The 6,859-nt window shown below is 33.0% G+C and overlaps 1 protein-coding gene and 1 long non-coding RNA gene across 5 annotated transcripts in view; one reads left to right on the top strand and one right to left on the bottom strand.

Moving 5' to 3' along the window:
- LOC111088200 overlaps positions 1-4,332 on the top strand; it is a 17,399-nt gene extending 13,067 nt beyond the window's left edge. The window contains exon 3 of the long non-coding RNA XR_002612805.1: positions 1,547-4,332. This is a non-coding gene — a long non-coding RNA (uncharacterized LOC111088200). The remainder of the gene's footprint in view (positions 1-1,546) is intronic.
- Positions 1-6,859, bottom strand: part of LOC106469106 (protein shifted-like) — a 66,370-nt gene that overhangs the window by 31,754 nt on the left and 27,757 nt on the right. The window lies entirely within an intron of this gene.

Here is a 6,859-nt window from a genome sequence, read left to right as displayed (position 1 = left end):
CTGCCTTTATATACTAAAAAAAGAGGGCGTCTAGCAAACAATGGGATATTCGTGAGGTTCCTCTATAAGTCACGATCCTTCTAGAAACTCCAGCGCGCATGCTCCCAGCGTCGCGTGACTTACGCTGTCGTAACAATATGTTAGAGTAAGCCTAACAGTAGAAAAGGAGGTAAGAAGAAGAATTATTCCGTCAAAGCGTGATTATAAAGTAACTGAATCAGCCTCAGTGAAGTTTGACGAAAGGAACAGAGGATGTTTAGAAGAAAGAAGACCAAACGATTATCGGTAACTCGCGCCACAATTGTAAGTGAATCACACATAGAATACTAATGCGATAGTAATAGAGAAGACAGTTCGGCTTGTCAACTGAAATTCTAAAGCAATTGAATAGGCCTAAGTGGACTTTTGACAGCAAGAGGAGAACTATATATAGTGTTTATGATATGCCCAGAGCCGGAGCGACCAGGGGGACGAAAGGTGTGGCATTTTTTTTTTTGTCAAAAAATAATTAAATAATTAAGGGAGCGAGCCAGTTCAATGAAGTTAACCACTGGTGGTAGCCTGCCATTTTGAGGGTTTTGAACAGTGGTGCGAAGTAAGTCTGCAATTTTAAATTAATAAAACAATTAAACATATTATTATATCGATGCAACCGCATTCATAAAATATAATATTTTTACATTTTCCAAACGTTCCGCGATGTTATAACATTTTCAAAACGTTCCAAACTTTCCGTTTGTGCCCTATTATATAACAAACATGTGTATTATTTCTCATGTTGTTGTAAGGACCAAAATAAACTATTTTTATTTATATACTGAATAATTTATTTATTTATTGGTTATTTCTGCATTTGTAAAGTTATTTATTTCCTGGGTTGCAATTATACCTAGGCGATGTTACCAAAGTAAATGTAGGTAATTTTAGAAGATTTTTAAATGGTTTTACAATTGCTTTTATCCTTGTAAGCAATAAATATGATGGTGTTCAAGACACTAGCAGAGTACTTTACTCAAAACCCAGTGAATGAACTCCTGTTTATTTACTTGGTTTGACAAAAAATTTGTTTAGTATTTAAAAGGCACTAGCGCATTTAAATACATCTAAGTGCACCAACTTTCTAGCATAAAAATTATGTTTTCTTTACTGATGTGATTTTTTAAAAATTGCGATTTTCTCAAAAATGGCTCTAATGATTTTGATTAAAATCAAGCTACGCGTAGATATTCAGATCTTTGATAAAATTTCATAGCCCATTTTCCCCTAAAAATAATTGTATGCCGCCTACTTTCATTATAAACCTGTGTATTTCTATAAGCATTGGGTGAATTATATTCAATTTTAATATTTTAAATTGGCCAAAGGCAACAGTATCTAGTTCTTCTCTGTCACTATAACACAATAACCCGGTGTCTGTGTATTTTTGTTCATGGTTTGCTTACACTGGAGATTTCGACCCTATTACAATACTTTCTTTTACTATTGCTGCGAGAAAGTAAAACTTAAACGCCTGTTTTTTACTGATTTTTTTTTCTTTTCTATTCAGATGTCGGAGACTTCGGGGAAACGCCGAAAGCTTTCTACAGCTTAATACAGAAAGCAAAGAACGAAGACAGAAGAACAATTAAGGAAAGCAACTTCATACATAGTTAAGTTTCTTCCAAGCAGATTCAGCTCCTTCAACGTCTGCTGAAAGAGTCCTGCAAGACCAAACAGAAGATGAGTCTTGTTGTGCATATGATGCTTTATCAACTTCGGACGCTCACCAACCTGAAACTTCTTCTCCAGAAGACCCAGTAGAGGTTCATATAAAAGAGGGAATATTTTCTGCACCCAAAGAGGCAGGTTTTTCAACTGAAAAAATTGGAGCAAACCTCCTGAAGGGGATTTGTCAACAGATACTACACCTACCGATGCTTCTAGAGAAGTTAGTGATGTGCTTACTATGATCGAATTGTGTGATCTAGAGAAATAGCCCAATACGTTAAGTAAAAAAATGAGGACATATTTGATTGAAACAGGACCTGTTAAAGAGTTCCGCAATATGATTTATCCAAAGACGATTCGGGCAGAAGTTTTTCTGACACATACTACCACAGGAAGATGCCAAATGGAGAGACGATTCCTAGGGATTGGATTGTATATTCTGCCTCCAAGAATTGCGTTTTTTGTTTTCACTGCAAAGTTTTCACAAAAGGTAACTCTCCTTTAGCACATGAAGGGTTTTCTGACTTGCAGCATTTATCTAGACATTGAAGTGATCATGAAAAAAGTCACCACCTATTTGTAAGTTTATACATTTGAAAAGAAGTTTAACCAAAGGGCAGACTTTTGATGCTCGTATGGAAAAACCGATAAACCAAGAAAAGATGCGTTGGCAGGAGGTTCTCTTGAGAATAGTGCAAATTGTAAAAATTTTTATCACAACAAAATTTGGCTTTCAGAGGTAGCAGCGATAAGCTTTTTTTAAAAAAAATAATGGCAATTTTCTAAAATTAATCGAAATTCTGGCTCAGTTCGATCCCTTTATCGCTGAACACGTCCAACAATTTCAAAGAGACGAAAAAATAGTCCACATTACTTGTGGCAGCAAATCCAAAATGAGATAATTACTTTATTTAGTGAGATTAAATCTGTCATTGTAAAAATGGTAGAAGATAGTAAGTATTATTCATTGATTTTAGACTGCACACCGGACTCCAGTCATCAAGAACAGATAACAGTGGTCATTAGATTCGTTATGTTCAATTATGTAAAAAACGAAGTCGAGATAAAAGAGCATTTTCTGGGCTTTTGTAAAATTCTCGATACAATGGGTGCTGGCCTGACTACTTTTATCACTTTTCATTTAATGGAAAACAATTTAAAAATTGAAATATTCGCGGACAGGGTTATGACAATGGCGCTAATATGAGAGGGAAAAATAACGGTTTGCAGGCCCATATTCTAAACAAAAATCCTCGAGTATTTTATGTTTCATGCTTTTCTCACACTCTCAATTTGGTAGTTAATGATGCCGCAAACGTAAACTATCAGATAGCTGATTTCTTCTCTGTAATTCAACATCTGTTGGGAACATTTAACCAATAATGTGTCTCAGTTTCAAACCCTCGATGGGAAAGTCGAGTTGAAGCAGTAAAACCTTTACAATTCTGTTTATCCGAAGTTTGTGACAGTTTTTCAGAAATAATCGAAGACGAAGAAAATGAACTACCTTCCAAGCATGAGGCCCAATGTTTGTTGGAAAAATTGGAATCTTTTAAGTTTATATGTTCCATCGTTATATGGTATGAAGTATAAACGTTGTTTCCAAAATCATGCAAAATTCAAACACAGATTTATCATCATGCATTGAACATTTAGACCGCCTTAAAAAAGTATCTCAGACTATCGAAATAAATTTGAAGAAAGAATACATACTGCGTCTGAAATTGCCAACTCATGTAATGTAGAGCCACATTTTCCTTCTGAACAGTTTCGCGGGAGAAAAAAAAAGTTTGACTACGAATACGAAGATGATACTATGATCGGCCCTAAAGATAATTTCCGCATTATTAAAAATATTATCATTGACACGGCTGTTAGATCAATCGAAGAAATATTTGACTTGCTTCAAAATCAGTTTTTTTTTTTTTTTTTTTTTTTATTATACGATTTTAGGAAAATGTCAGAACTGAGTAAATCGGAGCTTTTGAAACATTGCATGGATCTTGAAATAAAACTAACCAACGAAACTGATGAAAACTACCCAAAGGAGATAAGACCTAAGAACTTGCAGATGAACTTAGATTTATTATGAGTTTTTTAAAAACAGAAACTTCACCGAAAGATGTCTTGCCGTACATTTATAAGAACATATTGACGGGAACATTTCCAAACATTACAATAGCATTACGGATTTTATTAACGCTCCCTGTGACAGTTGCTAGTGGAGAGAGGTCGTTCTAGAAATTAAAACTAATAAAAAATTATTTGAGATCAACAATGGGACAACAAAGACTTACTGATTTAGCTCTAATATCGATTGAAATTGAAATCTGCGAGAAAATTGAGTTGCAAAATATTTTAGCAAATTTTGCTAATTTGAAAGCTAGAAAGGTGAAATTCTGTTAGCTTATATGTGGATGATAAGATTACACACTTTTGATATTGTAGAAAATAAATGTTATTGCTTTAAAAAAAGTGGAGTATTTTAATTAAACCTTTCCATCGTTTAAATCGTTGTATGCACTGCAAATACCATGATGGGGAGTTTTCTCGCCACAATGACTGCCTGTGCTAGTGAGGCTTTTCTAAGACAGAGAACCATTGCCATTGTTCATAAACATTGAACTTCCCGGAGGCTTTGACAAAAACCCTAATGGGAAAAGGGAATGTAGTGGCAGAAACCTCCTCATTCATTCGTATCTACATACATTTCTGAAAGGTTGGGGGCGGCAAATGATCCAGCGATGGTCCTGGATATGCCTATAGTCTCTATAGTGTGAATACTTTGTTGTGCATATGTTAACTTGTTCAGAATATATATATATATATATATCGTTGACTTTATCGCTAACAAGTCACAGACACCTACTGTAGAAGAATTCTAAACCCAACGAAACACAGTATATACCTATACTATTAAGAAGTATAAGTAAAAGCCTTTTAACTGACAATTGGCGACCAAACCATAACCATAGAATCTGACACAAATATAGATTTGAAAGTTCAAGTTTACGTATAGGCGAAATATTTAAGTAGAAGTTTTAAAAAGTATTGAGTTAATTGTTGTTCCGTTATAATATACACTTAATATATTTATTGGAAATGAAACGTTGCCCGATTTACTGACAAAGGCAAACATTACACGCATATTTAGAAAGTATGATAACAGTCATATTAATAATTACAGACCAATATCTATATCGAATGTATTTTCAAAAATAACAGAAAAATTAATTTACTACAGAATATGTGACTTTGTTAATGAATATAATATATTGTTGGAATACCATTATGGTTTTTTTTTCAAGAATACATTTACACAATATGCTATTCAGGAATCACCTGAAAGTAACTTAGAAAATATGGAGGAAAGGGGGAATTAACCATAGCGGCGTTGTTAAGTTTTTCTAAAGCATTTGACTGTGTTAGCCACGAGTGATTTTAGAGAAAAAGAAAATATTATATGGGACAAAGATGTAAAACGTATAATTGGTTGGAAAGATATTAACAAAACAGAATCTCAGTTGCCAATATACATAATATTATGATGAATTATTTATAACGAGAGATGATCCTCGGGACTCAGTTCTGGGACCACTGTTCTTTATATATATGTTAATGATATACCACACCTGTTGACATAAAGCAGATCTTACTTTTAGATGTCACCCAATTATAGCTCTTAGTAAGATTTTGAATCCATTAGTTTAAATGGGTAGCTTATCCCAAGTTAAATTTTTGGTTTAGTGAGAGTTACTTGTTTGTTAATCTTGAAAATATTTACATGAATGGAATACGACTTGAGAGATACTCAACAGAAAAGGTTTTGGATATAAACCCTGATCATAAGTTAAACGGAAATGAGCATTCATTATATTGGCTAGATATAAAGGAGTAATAAATAAAATAAAAATATTAGTTAATAGGGAATGTTTCATAACTATATTACAGCTTCATTTATACACTCTTAACACGTGCTAATATTTCTTGTGGAGATTCTTTTGAATATAAAATATTATTTTCTGTGTTTACAAAAAAACTGTGAGAGTAACTCTGAGTTTAAATACTGGAGATTCTGTTTATCAGTTATTGCACAAAATCAAACTATTAAATATTTATGAAATAAATCGGTATTTAGTGCGTAATTTTATTTATATACTAAAGATAAAACAATCAATATACTAGGATTACAACACATTTTAAAAAGTAACGAAAAAATACATAGCTATGATGCAATGATTAAGACAGATACTTAAATATTTACAAAGCAACACGTTATGTAGGACTAAAAATATAGAATGCTATATCTTATGAAATAAAGACAAAATACATTAAGTAGTTTTAAAAAACTACAAAAATTAGTTATGTGTTTTATTAGACAGTAAAAATTATTGTTTTAAAACAATATTATTGTTTAGTTTTTATTATAAAAACTAAATATACTTCTTGATACTAGAAATAAACGACCTTATAACACCAAAATATTGTTTTAGATATTGAGACGTTATATGAACATGACTTTGTGTTCTAGAAAAGTTGTGTGACCAAAGATACATGAATGTATCTAAGATCGTAATGTTATGTGAATACGACTAGTGTTAATGAACTGATAACATAATGTGACAAATACTACTATACTAGATATGATAAAATGTATCATGATTAGTATTTTCAAAATGATAACAGAATGTGACAGAACTATGGTTTTAGATATTATGGTATTATGTTTAGTGTTCTACTAAGGATGTGCCCATGACCAGTTTTCTAGAAATGTTTCATTGTTTCGTCTATTTGACCAAAGATATACAAGGACCGTCTGTGCTAGTAGTCCCTAATTTCGAACTGATAAACTAGCAGGGGCAAATAATCAACATCACCCGCCGTCAAATCTTGGGCTACTCATTTCTGACCGATTTTACTATCACTTTTATAACGCTCCAAGGGGCCCAAGTTGCGGATCGCGAATTTGTTGTAACGGGACACGAACTGTGAACTCTCATATTCACAATCTGGCACTCTAGCCACCAAGCAAAGACAAATCCTTGTGTTTCAATTAATATAACGTTACGTGACCTTGACTAGTGTTCTAGAAATGACAATATAATTGAACTGTTTGTTTGTTATGAATTTCGCGCAAAGCTACACGAGGGCT

Source organism: Limulus polyphemus, unplaced genomic scaffold (genome assembly GCF_000517525.1).
Source record: "Limulus polyphemus unplaced genomic scaffold, Limulus_polyphemus-2.1.2 Scaffold3307, whole genome shotgun sequence".
Lineage (NCBI taxonomy): Eukaryota > Metazoa > Arthropoda > Merostomata > Xiphosura > Limulidae > Limulus > Limulus polyphemus.
This window is presented reverse-complemented; position numbering and strand designations above follow the sequence as displayed.